At 36.8% G+C, this 15,386-nt stretch overlaps 1 non-coding gene across 1 annotated transcript; it reads right to left on the reverse strand.

Annotated features, from left to right (window-relative positions):
* Window positions 1-14,593: 14,593 nt before the first annotated feature.
* Window positions 14,594-14,783, reverse strand: LOC142426931 (U2 spliceosomal RNA). Its single transcript, XR_012779799.1, has one exon. It is a non-coding gene; the product is annotated as a U2 spliceosomal RNA (small nuclear RNA).
* Between the last annotated feature and the right edge of the window lie 603 nt (window positions 14,784-15,386).

Below are 15,386 nucleotides of genomic sequence, written 5' to 3' on the forward strand. Positions count from 1 at the left end.
GCCAAAGCCCAATTATTTTAAGTAGGCTTCACTGAAAGTAACTCAGAGACCCTGCATTGTCTCCCCATGGATTTCCGGTTGGCCCATCGAGGTGCAATGGGTAAGGCCATAAAACAACCCATTGCCTGACATTGTTCCTTATCAAGAATGATGCATACTTTTCCCATGGGAAGCAGATATGTTCTAAAATCCTGACTGATTTATACCATTACTAATTAGAGTTTTCCCCCCTTTTTGCACATGGTGTGTATTTTTGTAACCACTTCTTCCCATAAAGATAAATCTTTTTTTAAAAAAATCATTTTATTGGGGGCTTGTACAACGATTATCACAATCCATGCATGCATCCATTGTGTCAAGCACAACATTTGTTGTCATCATCATTCTCAAAACATTTGTTTTCTACTTGAGCCATTGGTATAATCTCCTGATTTCCTCCCCTCCCTCCTCATCACCACCTACCTCATGAACCCTTGATAATTTATAAATTATTATTATTTTTTCATGTCTTAAACTGTCCAACCTCTCTGGCCTTCACCCACTTTTCTGCTGTCTATACCCCAGGGATGAGGTTATATGTAGATCCTTGTAATCGGATTCCCCTTTCTACCCCACCTTGCTTTCACCTCCTGGTATCGCCACTCTCACCACTGACCTGAAGTGTTCATCTATCCTGGATTCCCTGAGTTTCCAGTTCCTATCTGTATCAATTTGCATCCTCAGTATAGCTGAATTTGAAAGGTAGAATTGTTATCATTTTTAGTGGGGGACGGACAACAGAAACTTGGGTGAAGGGAGATGTCGGACAGGGCAATATATGACAAAATAATAATTAATAAATTATCAAGGTTTCATGAAGGAGTGGGGAGTGGGGAATGGGGAGTGAGGGGTAAATGAGAAGCTGATGCCGGGTACTTAAGTGGAGCGCGAATGTTTTCAGAATGATGAAGGCAATGAATGTACAAATGTGCTTTACACAATTGATATATGTGTGGATTATGATAAGAGTTGTAGATTGAAGCTTTCGTGATGAATTGTAACTCGAGGTAATGAAAACAAAAATCCTCACAACTGAACCAGTAGGTGACATCAAGATAAATGGAGAAAGGGAGAAAAGGTTGACGTCAAGGATTTTATCTTGCTTGGTTCTACAATCAATATTCATGGAAACAGGAGTCAAGTGGTCAAGAGATGCAATGCATTGGGTAAATATGCTGCACAGGACCTCTTTAAAATGTTGAAAAATCAAAGAAGTTATTTGAGGATTTAGGTATGCCTGACCCAAGCATGGGTATTTTCAATCACCTCATATGCATATGAACAAGGCAGAAGAAGAATTGATGTATTTGAATTATGGTACTGGCAAAGACTATTGAAAGGACCAGGAACTGCCAAAAGAACCAACTTCTTGGAAGAAGTACAGCCAGAGTTATTCTTAGAGTTATGCAAGGATGGTGAAAATTCATCTCGTGTACATTGGACACATTGTCGGGAGAGACCAATCCCTGGAAAAGGACAACATGCTTGCTTAAGTAGCTATTGTTATGGTTAGGTGTCATTAGTCTATTCCAACACACAGGGACCTTACGTACAGCAGAAGGAAACACAGTCCAGTCATGCGCCGTCTTCACAATTGTTCTTGTACTATAGCCTATAGCCCATTGTTGCCCCAACTGCATCACTCTATTTTGTTGAGGGCCCTCTTTTGCATTGCCCCATCTGCTTTACCAAGCAAGCCGTCCTTCCCCAGGAACTGGTCTCTCCCGACAGCATGTTTGAGTACAGAGAAAAAGAGGAAGACTTTTGACAAGATAGATGGACACAGTGGTTGGATTGATGGGCTCAAACATCACAACGGTGAGGATGGCACAGGACCTGAGAGGTGTTCTCTTCGTTGTACCTTGGGTTGCAATGGGCCATAACCAACTTAATAACACCTACCAAGCAAAAGAACGAATATCCATTCCCAAAACCCCGTGTGAAAGAGGACAAGGGTCACCTGCTCACACAGCAAGGTCAGTTAGAGGAGATAAATGTGAGCGTGAGGAATTAAAATCTTGTATACTGAATAATTAGTATGTAAGGTCAGAGATAAAAAGGGAGACACAATCTCTACTTTCTAAAATAACAAGTAAACATGCCCTGTGCTCTGGATGGTAATACTAGCTTAGTCTTCCAAAGCTGTTAGTATACAAATGTTCTAGAGAAATCATTTCATACAACACATTATAAATACCTGTACTTGTAAAATCTGAAAGAAAAAAAGGAAACCCTGCATAATTTCCTCTTAAAAATACATTCTATTTTCTTATTGTTTTTTTTTTGCCCTTATGTGTCCTGAGAGATGCTAGTTAAAATTTCTCACCTTACTATTGAGCATTGGCATATATTATTATATAATTCTGTAAATTAATCAAGATTCTGTTCTAGTCACTTAACTTTATAGTTCATTGATAGCTACTTTACTCCAAGAAAGAAAAAATGAAAAAAGGCATGAATCTATTTAAAGAGTATATTGCTTGTGCTTTACACATCTTCTTTTATCATTTACACTACACAAGGATCCAATTTGTGAAAGAATATTTTCCTGACTTCAATACTGAATTTTCTGACACATGTATATGTATATATATATATAAAATGCATATTTATATAATATCACAGCACAGTTAGATTTCAATTCAGTCCTGATAGTCCTCAGCTATTTTTTTTTCTAAATAATGAGTCTATATTTAGCCAATAAAACTCTTGCCTTTTCTCATTGAGAATCTTGCTTTTCTTGCTTATTTTTTCTGTCATCTTTTTAAGTGAAAGTAGACTTTGACTGCAATAATTACTCATTCCTTATTGCTTCCTGATTAGATATTTTGGAGTTATAAATATTTTTCTATAATAAAATACAACTTAAAAAAAGAATAATTGAACAACTGTATGATTCATTTTTCCTTGATTAAAAAAATGAAGTACATTCGACTTTCTAAGAGTCTTGTAAAAATCAGTGAGGTTATACATGAATGAAATATAGTAAAATATATTAATATCACTGAAAAATCTCAATGCCACAAAAACATTTATGTTCCTCTTCAGTTGGATAAATGAGAGTTTTATTATTCATTACTCTCAGTTAAATGGAAAGGATTTCTTTGAAGCTAAATCATGTTTGCTAACACTAAATAATTATGTTTGTATATCTGAGTTTATAATAGATCTATATATCACACTAAATTTAATAGCAGGAAAATATTTTGCCTTCTCTTGCTGGGGCAAGGGCAAACATCATCCTGAAAGATATGCTATTTAAGCACTAATGTGTCTGTAAAAGTAATGGAAAAATCTTTGCCGTTTAAGTTAACAGTTGTTTTATTGAAGGTATTGCTAAGTGAGCATCTTCCACTTTGTCCATTAAAGCATAAAAATAGTCATATAGAGGACTGTCCCTTTTATTTTCTGATTAATAATATGAATTCTAAATGCCCTGTTGTAAAAATATACTAGAATGTTTCCTTTTAGTTAATCCTTATAAACATTCCTACTACTTTTTATAACTGTTTTCACAGGACATACAAAAATGGATACTAGCGTTCTGCAGGAAACATCCTCGTATGCACTTCTGTAAACAGATGATCATTTATAAGGGATTCATCTACAGAAATACCTGCAAAATTCCACATAATTTCCAGTTAAGTAGTTTCCAAAAACCTACCCAACAAAATATTAGACATTACATTTTTTGGACCATATAAGCTAAATTATTTTGCCAACCCATTTCAATGAACTATTTTATATATTTTTAGCAAATGTTCCTCTAGGTCCAATGAAAATACATATGATTCATCATTTCCATTAAATTCTCATATCTATTAGGATATAAGATTGCATATGGAAAGCAAGCATTTTATCATCATCATAATTTTCATTCGCATGTCTCCTTTTATGTTTTAAACACATTGCATACCTCAACAATATCTATATCATACCACAGATTTTAATAATTCAAATATCAGTCCCCTAAACATTAGAATGAAAGGGGAAAATAATAAACATAAGAATTTTTAAATGAGAATGAAATAGAAAAAGAATATAATGATTCTTTCCTTCACTCAGGATAATAACCCAATATTGGGACTTCCTTAGAAATGATATGGAACAAATTTAATAGATATAAACTGAGAACTAGGATCATTTGCCACTAATCTTTTCAGGTAATTTAATTTCCTTCTATGTCAATTCTTAGAAATAATTAAACAGAGTATCTACCAAATTATTACTATGTATTATTAGTCAATGACTTTTATTCACCAATAGACTGCTTACTTTAAGCATTATAATTATTGAAATTTCTTATATTTATTTTAAAAATCTAAATTAGATGAAAATAATCAAAAGAATATTATTAAACACCTTTTGAAGCTTCAGTTCACATATTACAGGAAATATTAAAACATTTTATTTCTTCCATCAACTAAAGAGAATATTTTTAGATTATGAAACTTTAAAAGATTGAATACATATAACTTCCTCCCTGGGGGATGGACAACAGTAAAGTGAGTGATGGGAGACTTCGGACAGGGTAAGATATGATAAAATAATAATAATTTATAAATTATCAAGGGTTCCTGAGGGAGGGGGGAGCGGGAAAGGAGGGGAATATATGAGCTGATACCAAGGGCTCAAGTAGAAAGTAAATATTTTGAGAATGATGATGGCAACAAATGTACAAATGTGCTTGACAAAGTGGCTGGATATATGGATTGCGATAAGAGTTGTATGAGCCCCTGATTAAATTATTTAAATAACAAAATATAGATTGAATAATTTTATTTATTTTGTGTAATATATGCTGGGTGTGGTCAATTGGCAATATTCTAAATATCTCTTTGTTGTTTATAATAGAACCATTCCAAGATGGTAAATATTTAACTATTTTCATCACCCAGTCCCCATCACCATTCCTTCTTAAAATCATATTATTCCCTTGTTCTGTTCACACCAATATATTTTTCCAAGCCATTTTATTGGGAGCTGATACTTCTTTCATATCATTCTATAGTTAAAATAAATCAAGCAGTATTGTACAACTGTTACTACAATCAGTTTCAAATCATTATTTTCCTTCTTGAACCCCTAGACATCAGCTCCCTCTTACCACCACCCCCACTATACCCATCCCCAAACCCTATTATATTTTCTGTCCCTATAAATTCATTAATCTTGATCTGAAAACGTAACAAAAATTAAAGAGAGTGACCCTCAATGACCAAGTACATCTGAAATAATGTCCACTGTGAACAAACCAGAAAAATACAGAAGATGTTGGAAACCAGATCAAGGTCAATGTGAATCAGAAAGGGGGATCTACTAAGAAGGTTTATCATTTTGATCATCTGTAGTCATAGTGCAATGCATTGTGGCTACCAGTTTCTTCGCACACCTCTCTTAGGTAGAGGGAAATACCAGATGCGTATTTCCTAGGAAGATCTCACAAACGTACCTCGGGCTCCCGCTGTCATGCATAGCTTCTGCAAACTAGATTCTCACAATTTAGGCTCTGAATGCATTCCCTCCTTAGAGGATTTTTAATCTTTCAGTCACTATTGGTGTGTTTGGTTCATCCATCAGCGAGTTGACATCTCAGTTAGGTGGATGGCAACAAGCCTGTAAGACCCCAGACAACATTTCATCTGATATCCAGGCACCTTCTACTTTCTTCACCGCAGTTTGCTATAGCCCACATATCTTCTGAGTTCCCTTTCTGAGGGCAAGGATTGAGCAGAGCCATGATGTAAGAACTCACTGTTCTTAAATTTGGAGCTAGGATTTAGTGTGAGCCCCAAACTCATTTCTGGATCTATGGTTTTTGTTTTGTTTTTAATCTGCATTTGGCTCTCTTTGGGGACCTCCTTGTTAATTTATCGTAAAGAGTCTTATAGATCATCTCCCTGGGACATAAAGATCTTCCTTTAATAGTTTCATTGATTAGCCCCTGGTACTAATTTTTTAAAGTACTGTTGAGAGAACAATATTGGGGCTATGTAGACTAACTCTATATTGCAAAACCTGAACTGAATTATTCACTTGTACAGAATCATTCCTTTTATAGCTGGATGCTGTTTACGCAAACAATGGGAGTCAGTTGTCAGGAAAAATTTACAATAATATTCACCGCGAATGGCAGCCCCAGCTTTGCTAGAATACTGTATATCTTAATACAGTATATAGGGCATTGACACAGCAAAATCACGATTGTTTGCCTTGCAACAGTCCAACGATCTTGGGACAACTGTCTTCCACTTCTTCAGTCATCATGAATTTTCAGTCTTAAATCTTCAGGTTACAAATGTGCCTGAGGTAGGGTCTAGTTTTTCCAGCAGAGTTTCCACATCAGATCTTACTGATGGCACCTCTGGATCAAACTCCGTGCAGTGAAGACCCAGGACCAATGCCCAGGCATCCACAGCACCCAGCCTGGGTCCCCAGGAGGTGCCTAGAACAATGTGACTCATTCAGTGCATCCCACTAGGGACTCCTCCCCCAAAGCATTGTCAGTCATTCTTTCCCCCGACCTGGAGTTCAGTCCTTCCACTTTTCCTGCCAACAGTCATGCCCTTGTACTCCACTGGACATGTTTGCTCTTTTCCCTCTTCCGGTTTGACTTTCCCATTCATTTCTCTCATCTCTCTGGTAGGGCCGTCTACCTGTCCAAGGGGACCTTGTCATAACTTTGCGTGGCAGCCACTCAGTAGGCAACATCCTGTCTGTCTCCCTTAACAATCTGATCCCAACTGAGGTCAGGTACCCTCCCCCAAGGTGACCTTCAAGAAACATACCTAGAGGACAGTTTGTGGTTCATTGACACCAGTCAGGCTCTCTTCCCGGCTTTCTGGACACCTTGGTCAGCAGACTAGGTGCCCTGCAAGCCTGAGCTTATTCCTGCCCTGTTGCTTGTTCCGACAGCAGTGGATTCACACAGTATTTGTCCTTTTGTGATTGATTAAATTTGCTCAACATAATGTCTTCCACATCCCTCCATGTTGTTAGGTGTTGCATGATTTTATTGGTGTTGTTTTGTTTTGTTTTCAGGGTTGTGAACCAGGGTTTTTTGTTTGTTTGTTTTATCCAGTCTTCTATTGATGGGAATTGTTCAGCATGAACATAATTCAGTGTCCTGGAATTCCCACTCTTGTCTTTTCTTTAGAATGGGCACCAAGATGGACCTCTTCCAGTCAGTTGACTAGCTGTCTTCTAAACTTTTGTCATAGATAAGTGAGTTTTCCCAGTGCTTCATTAGCTTGTTGAAATATTTCAATTGGTATTTCATAAATTCCTGGTCTTGTTCTTGGCCAGTGCTTTCAGTGCTGCTTGGACTTTTCCCCCCCAGTATAATTTTATTATTATTAATCATTACTATTTTATATGCTACCTCTTGAAATGTTTGAATATTAACAAGTTCATTTTGGTACAGGGCCGGTGTATTTTTCCATATTCTTTGGATTCTTCCTGTATCATTCAATATTTTTAACATAGACCCTTTCAATATTGCACCTTGAGACTTGAATTTTTTTTATTTACTTCTTTGAGTTTGATATATGCAGATTGTGTCCTTCCTTTTTGGTTTTCTAATTCCAGTTTCCTTGCTCAATTTATTATTGTATTTTACTTGGTCTTCTCTAGCTAGCCTTTTAGATTTTCTATTCAGCTCTTTGACTTGCTTAGTATTTCTTCCATTTGTCTGAGCTACTCTATAACTAAGAACAAATTTCAGAGTCTTTTTGGACATCTTCTATGATCTTTTCTTTCTTTCCTGTCTTTTTAATGACCTTTGGCTTCCTTCGTGTCTGATGTTCTTGATGTCATCAGGTCTTCTCTCATTAGTGTCCAGTGCATTAAATTGCTCTTGAGATGTTCTCAACATTTGGGTGGTGTACTAGTTTGGGTTGATTAGAGAAACAAATCCAGAGATACTCAAAAGTGTTGAGAGAGCTTTGTATTAAAGAGCAGTTGCATATTGAGAAGCATCCCAGCCCAGTCTAGATCAAGTCCATAAGTTCTATATTAGCTCATATGCTTGATACTAGTCCATAAATTCCTCTCTAGACTCATGCAGCACATGCAGTGATACTGAATGCATGAAGATCACAGGCATGTAGGTGGAAAGTCCTGTGGATCCAGTGGTGGTGGACATATCTCCAGGGCTCTGACTGCCATCAGTGTGACTCCATGTAGCTGATTTTGTTGATTTTCTTGTCGATAGACGGTGAAGCAAAGAGAGTGTATCCCAAATCCATGGAGGAAGAGAGCGAGTTCCCAGAATCCTCATGATTAGGTCACCCCTACAGGGAGATATCTTCAGGCTGTGACCTGACTGACAAGCTAGACTCCACACCTTCATTCTTTTATGAAGTTGACATGAAATTTTGTAACTACCACATGTAGGAAATATTTAAGGCCATATTTTGGATGTTCTGACTTGTTTTAATCTTCTTCAGCTTCAACCTAAACTTACATGTGAGCAATTGATGATCTGTTATACAGTAAGCCCTTGGTCTCATTTTAGCTATTGCTATTGAGTTTCCCTTTCATCTCTTTTCACAGATGTTGTGAATTTTATATCTGTGTATTTTACCTGGAGAAGTCCACATGCATAATTGCCTTTCATGCCTATATGTAATTGCCAATTTGAAAAAAAATCGGTTTTGCAAAATTCTATTATACTGTCTCTAGCTTCATTTCTATCATAAAGACCCTATTTTCTAACTGCTGCATTTCCAACTTGTGCATTACAATTTTCAATAATTTAAATGTATCTTGGGTGCATGTTTAAAGCAATTTCAGATTGAAGACTTTGGAAACGTTCTTAAATTTATGCATCACTAAGTTTCGTGGTAGGTTCATACGTTTGAATAATAGTTGTATTGACTTTATTTTCTTGAGTGTGGGTAGCTAGTATCCTATCATAAGCAGCATTTTACTTTAAGATAGAACTTGAAATGTCCTTTTTGATGATAATTGCAATGTTATTCTTCTTGAATCTGTCATTTCCAGTTTTGTGAATCATATGACTGTTTAATTCAAAATGGCCAATCACAGTCTTTTCAGTTCACGAATGCTCATGTTAGCCACCAGTATGCATTCAAGTTCATTTTTACAACTCCAAGTTTTCCAAGATTCTTATGCTGTACATTGGAAATTCCAATTATTCATAGATGTTTACAGTTTTTTCTTCTGATTTTGGTCCATGCCTCAACAGCAAATGAAGGTCTTGAACGCTTTACATCCATTTACATCACATGGTTGACTCCACTTCTAGAAGGCAGCCCTTTCTCCATCACATCGGAGTGCCAGTCTGAGAAGCTCATTTTTTGACCCTGTAGCTGATGATGTTCTGCTGTGTTGCATGAGGTTTTCAGTATTTGAGTATAATTTGCTGCTTCTCATAAGATCCAGTGGATAATTTCCCAGAAGTGAGCCTGTGTTTTCATTTTAGTTTGTTCTTAGAATGAAAGCTCCACCGAAACCGATTTACTTTGGTTGACCATGTTGGTATTTGAAACTATAATTAAGCTATATCTCTTTCACTGGTATTTGAAATGCCAGTGATGCAGCTTCCAGTATCACAATAACACAGAAGCCACCATACTCAGACAAATGGAGGGAAAAGTGGCCATGTACATATCCCAATCCTATTCCTGCTTCTTCAGTTCCACCTCTAAGAGTGATGCATTGGTCTGCCACCAATCATGAGTCTGTGACAACTCCCTCTGCACTAAGCCTGTGTAACTAGCTTCCTGACTGTTCGACCTCAGACATGCCTTAGACTTGGTGCGAATGGTCTCTCGTGTTTGGATTGTGTGTCTTTGTCTTGTCCTGTTAATTTTTAAAAATTTAACTTAATCTCTAACAGTGTTATTGGTATATAATCAAATATCATACATTTAATAATTCAATCATATTAAGAAATGTTGTACATTACTAATATCAATGTTAGAAGATTTTCTCTCTTGCAAAATTAATACCTTATTTTCTCTCAACCATCCCTGTCATACTCATAAGAAACCATTGATCCTGTTACTGTCTATATAGATTTATGATTTAGCAATCTTGAATTTCATATACAGTAAATCATGCCCCCCCAAACCCAACATCCAACAAAAATAACAAAATAAACAGAGAATACCTTCAATGGAAAAAGAATACAGATAATATTAAAATGTAATAACATTCTTCTTATATTTAAATGAGGTATCTTTTATACTCTAAACGTCCCATAAGTGACTGGCTTTTCAAATCAAAATATGGGAACCAATAACTTGGTATTCATTGTTGTTTTCACTTGTGGGTTTTATAAGTCAATTCTTCAAAATCTAGTCTATGTTTCCAGACTGGCAATTCAACTACTATGTTTCAAAACTGTAACAAACTCTGTCATGGGAATTTGGTGGCTCTGTGTTTAGTCTTGTCACCTAGACAAGAAGATATTCTTCCAGGGCTATGTAAGTCAGGTGAGGAGTGCATGTGTGCAGTATACATTTTGCCTGAACAGAAATAATGGGGCATTCCTTAACCACCTTCACTTTCAGTATTAAAGAGTTTAGATAAATATTCAGCAGCAACACCTACACAGAGTCCTACCAGAGGAGCACTGTGTAACATGTTCAAGTGCTAACTTGAAGGTCAGCAGTGGAAAACCTGCAGTCACGCCACTGGAGAAAGGTGAGGTTTTCTGCTCCCAGGAAGATTTACAGTCTTGGAAGAAGCCTTCAGGGCTACTTCGACTCTTCCTATAGGGTTGCTATGAGCTGGAATTGACTCAAAGGCAGCGAATGAGAGTCCTTCTTAAACAGGTAGATGGTTTCTAATAGTTAATTTCAGATCTTTTTGTAAAAACAATACTTTTTTCTTTTCTTTTGTTGTCTCAATTAAATCAAGACACCTTTCTGAACATGGCCTTACTATTAAAGTCTGTAATATAAAAAATAAAAGCTCTGTATTTTTCCTTTTGGCCAAAAGATTCTTAAATGATTGATAATGCTATTATATTTTACCTGATAAACCATTTATGTTTACAGATAAAATATCCATTTTTATTGCTAACCAAGGATTTAACAGGTTAAGCTAGTGAACCTTGGTATAGTTGCCTGTGCCTTATGCTGGCTGAAGGGTCGAGTGATTCTTAGAGCAATTAGCTCCCAGAAACAAATTGGCGAGGGTAACTAATGTGCCCTTACAAGTGGGATGAGAAAGAAAAATATAACACTTGTGATCATAGGAAGAATACAACTTTCACTTTTTAGGAACTGACAAAAAGAAATCTCCAACACATAGTATCAATGATTTCCATGTGTGGGTTGAATAAATGCCACAAAACACTATTCTCAGGATACTCTGATAAATAACTTCACCATACAGACTTGCCACATCTTGGTGTAAGAAATACACTCTATCTGGTTGTTATAGAAAATGTAGTCCTTAAGCCAGTAATTTCACCTTGGAGTGTGGTAGGAACACATATTTTCATGCCTGACCCCAAATCTGAATAAAAAAAATTGTATTTCAACAAGATACTAAAAGAAGACACTATAAGTTGACTCAGTTTATTAGAAACTCTAAGATTGCATAACTAATTAACATTACCATGGTTTTCTCCAATAATTTTGAAATATATGTCTTTTTAAATCTTCTCAAAAGGCAAATTTTCATAACAATATCGATTTATTCAAGTGATTTTCTGATAACTAGACAGTTTTATTGTGACATCATATAGTACAAATGAATTTGTGATAGTTTATGAAAAACTTTTTTGAAGATGGTAATCCGTATAGTCAATCTAAATTCACACTGATTTATATTGTTTCTTTTATAGGAAAAAAAGAATGCTTTTTTTGGTAGAAATATATAGATGTCTTAGTTATGTTTATGATGAATGTTAATAGCAAAGGACAAAGAAATGAATTAACAATCTACAGCAGAAGTAAGAATATTCTCCTACTGACTATCAGGGCTCAAGGCCAAAGAAAGGATACTGGCCACATAGAGCCTGAGAGACTGAAAAACTGACCTAGATCCAATCTAAGTTTATTTGCACCAAGTGTCTTATGGCCTGGGACAGCAGGACAACATACAGTGGCTGCCAAATGGACAGGAAAGGCTCCCTAAGGGATGGTTGTGAGCACTCTTTTTATACCAGCTAAACAAATTTGATTAAGGTGGGAGACTGAGACCTTTTGCATAATGTGTGAAGTACCTGGAATTCATGTTAAGTTACCATCACTACCTACTCTGAGCACTGGAGACTGCGCCTTTGTGATAGGTGAGCTGAAGGAAACATTGAGAGTATCTGGCTGTGACATGTGCAGGGGATGAGGGGGCCAGATGAGTCGGAGGACACACTGACAATGCGTGGTTACAAGAAGTGCAGCCACTTTCGACAGTGTTTACAGAAGTGCCCGTCACTTCAAACAATATTTATGGAAGCTTGATTTAGAGGCACATGCATTGGGATCATTTCAGATACCAGCTCCAGGGACCAAGACTCAGCCTCCAACACAAAACTAACGAAACGGTATGTAGACATGGGATTGCTGAACTCTGCATTTTAACATGATGAATCAGACTACATGAAATGGGTTTAACCTTGAATTTGGTGATTCCAACACATAATATATTTGACTATCATGGCTTAACAATATGTTCTAAGGGTAAAAAGAGACCCCCAAATTAAAATATAATTTATAGAGACACATTCATAAAATCTTTAGCAGGACAAAGATAAGACAATGGCTCAGAAACACGATCTAGATGGAGGAGATCACCAGTAGATGGATATATGGTGTCCAAGGACTACAGAATCTTGGCTACTTACACAGGATGTGAACAAAAAGGAAACTGTTATAAAATTAACATTGATGACATACATTCATCCCAGTAGCAGACTCCATTACCGAAACAGGAAAGATGCTATGATTATAATCCATACACTATTGCAGATGCAAAGGCTTACAAGGTTAATTTAAGGCCATTTGGCCTAGTCAAGGTCTGATTTAGGGCTAGGAGACTCAAGTACTCTAACTTCCATCAAGGATATACCCAGGCAAGTCCCTATGGGGTTGGCTGCTCCTCCCTTGGTTGGTGTGTGGAGTGGTTACAATTCAATTTCAAGACACTCTCTCTGAGGAAAAATGCTTTTCACAATGCAGCTTGCTTTACACAAATCCCATAAATTACACAGAAACATCGCATTGTCTTTGCAATGCTTGGGTTTTATTCACAGACATAAATAATCATAAATGGGTTAAGGGTTGAAGGTTAAAGTGTAAACCCTGTGTTTCCTTTCCACACAGGCTATTAGGGGAGCTAACTCATGTAGGAGGGACCCCACTTAGTTCCCAGAGGAAAAAAATCACACTTTCAAATTTAATAAGCATTAATGGAATAAGCAATAGTCAAACCAAAGAATCTATATAACCAGTCTAGGGGAGATGCTGCGCCCGCGTTTTGCAAATGCCTTGCCAGGAAAGTTGTTGGTTCTGGGGTCTGAGGCCAGTGACCGTCCCTCTCCAGAGGGATGCTGCCACAGAAGGCCGGAGAACTCAGCCACCGGGAAGAGACAAGCCTGATTATCTCAGGCTCGGAACCTTCTGTGAAGCAACACTGCTAATATGCCTCTCAGTCTAGAGAACTCATAGTTATCAAGTGCAGGGACTAGCCAGTGATTTTTACCTCAGGGGAGATCCTTCAGCTAGTGAATGCTTCCAATATAACTCTTGACTCTGAACAATTCAATAGCCATCAAGTGTAAGAATGAGCTAGCATTGGCCATCTCAATGTGATAATGATGTCCAGTGATCTTGTTCTGCTGCTAATAAATCAGTTTTATCAGTGAGTCCCTTCTAACATATGTGCCTGGTTTTGCTGATATGTTAGATGTTTCTCCCTTACACCCCAGGTGATGTCTTGTATTGCCAGGATCTCAAATTATCTGTCTTCTCAGGCTTACAATCTAATAATTATTTTTTAATTTATATTTATAACCCAGGTCAGAGGTCAGAATGGATTAAATATAGGCTGAATCTATGTGGAAACTTAAAAATGCACTTAGGGGACTCCCCATAAATGGTTCCCTTTCATAAACCTAGTGTACAGCATACAGAAGATATTCATATGTCATCATTGTACTAAGAAATAAAAAAAAGACAAACGTGTGCCCCCATTATTAATAATTGATTAAAAAAGAATATTTCACAGCTAAATAATTAACTTTATATATCTCAAAACATCACTTCAACAGACATGTTATCATGTACTCATTACTTCCCTCTATATAAATTATTGCTCTTTTTTAATTTAGATATTTTATTTAAATAATCATTTCCTATTTTTTCAAGTCAGAGTCCTGAAAAATATTCAATATTATCTTGCTAAAAAGGAAAATTACTCAAAATTAGTTCAGTAATTTGTTCACTTTCATAGAGAAAAATATCAATAAAAGGCAAATAACATCATGAAAAAGTAAAAATTTCTTTCTTTTTAAATAAATAAATCATTTTATTGGGAATTCTATTTTTTATTAAAAAAAATTTTTTTAAACAATCCCCCTAGGGGATGCACCGTTCCTGGAAGTACTTCAATACCAGGTCAATGCGTGGAGCGGATGGAGCAAGCTCCTATTCCAACTCCCTGCTCCAAAAATCCATTTAATATATTATCCTCGGATAGAGGACTTATCAGATATTAAACTGATAAGAACAGATACTACACTTGATCTTAGCCAAAGGCCGAGAAGTGAAGGAAATTCTTATAGTTCTTATAATAATCCATACATCAATTTTATCAAGCACCTTTGTCCATATGTTGCCTTCATCATTTTCAAAAATTTTCTTTCTGTTTGAGTCCTTGGTATCAGCTCCTCTTTTTTCCTCCCTCACCCTCCCACCCTCATACACTGCCTACTGTCTCCCTTCATCCATGTTATTGTTGGCCGTCCCCCTGGGGTGGGCAGGAGGAGCGGAAATTGTGCATCATTGTAGTTGAGTCTCCATTTCTACCCCTTCTCTCCCCTCACATTCCCCCTATCCTCATGATATCACTACTTCCATTGCTGTTCCGTAGGGGTTAATCTGTCCGAGATTTCATGTGTCCAAAACCCTTTTCTGTACTAGTGTAGTGCTCTGGTCTAGCCAGATTTATAAGGTAGCACTGGGTCATGATAGTGGGGAGGAGGAAGCATTAAAGAACTAGATGAATGTTGTGTGTTCCATCGGTGCGAAGCTGCACCTTGGCTGTCTCATTCTGTCCTTGAGAACCTTCTGTGAGGGAATGTCCAGTTATCTACGGCTCTTCCTAGGATTTTAACTTTATGAACTTTACAGAAATATATTTCCCTGTGATTA

Source organism: Tenrec ecaudatus, chromosome 14, assembly GCF_050624435.1.
Source record: "Tenrec ecaudatus isolate mTenEca1 chromosome 14, mTenEca1.hap1, whole genome shotgun sequence".
NCBI classification, from domain to species: Eukaryota; Metazoa; Chordata; class Mammalia; order Afrosoricida; family Tenrecidae; genus Tenrec; species Tenrec ecaudatus.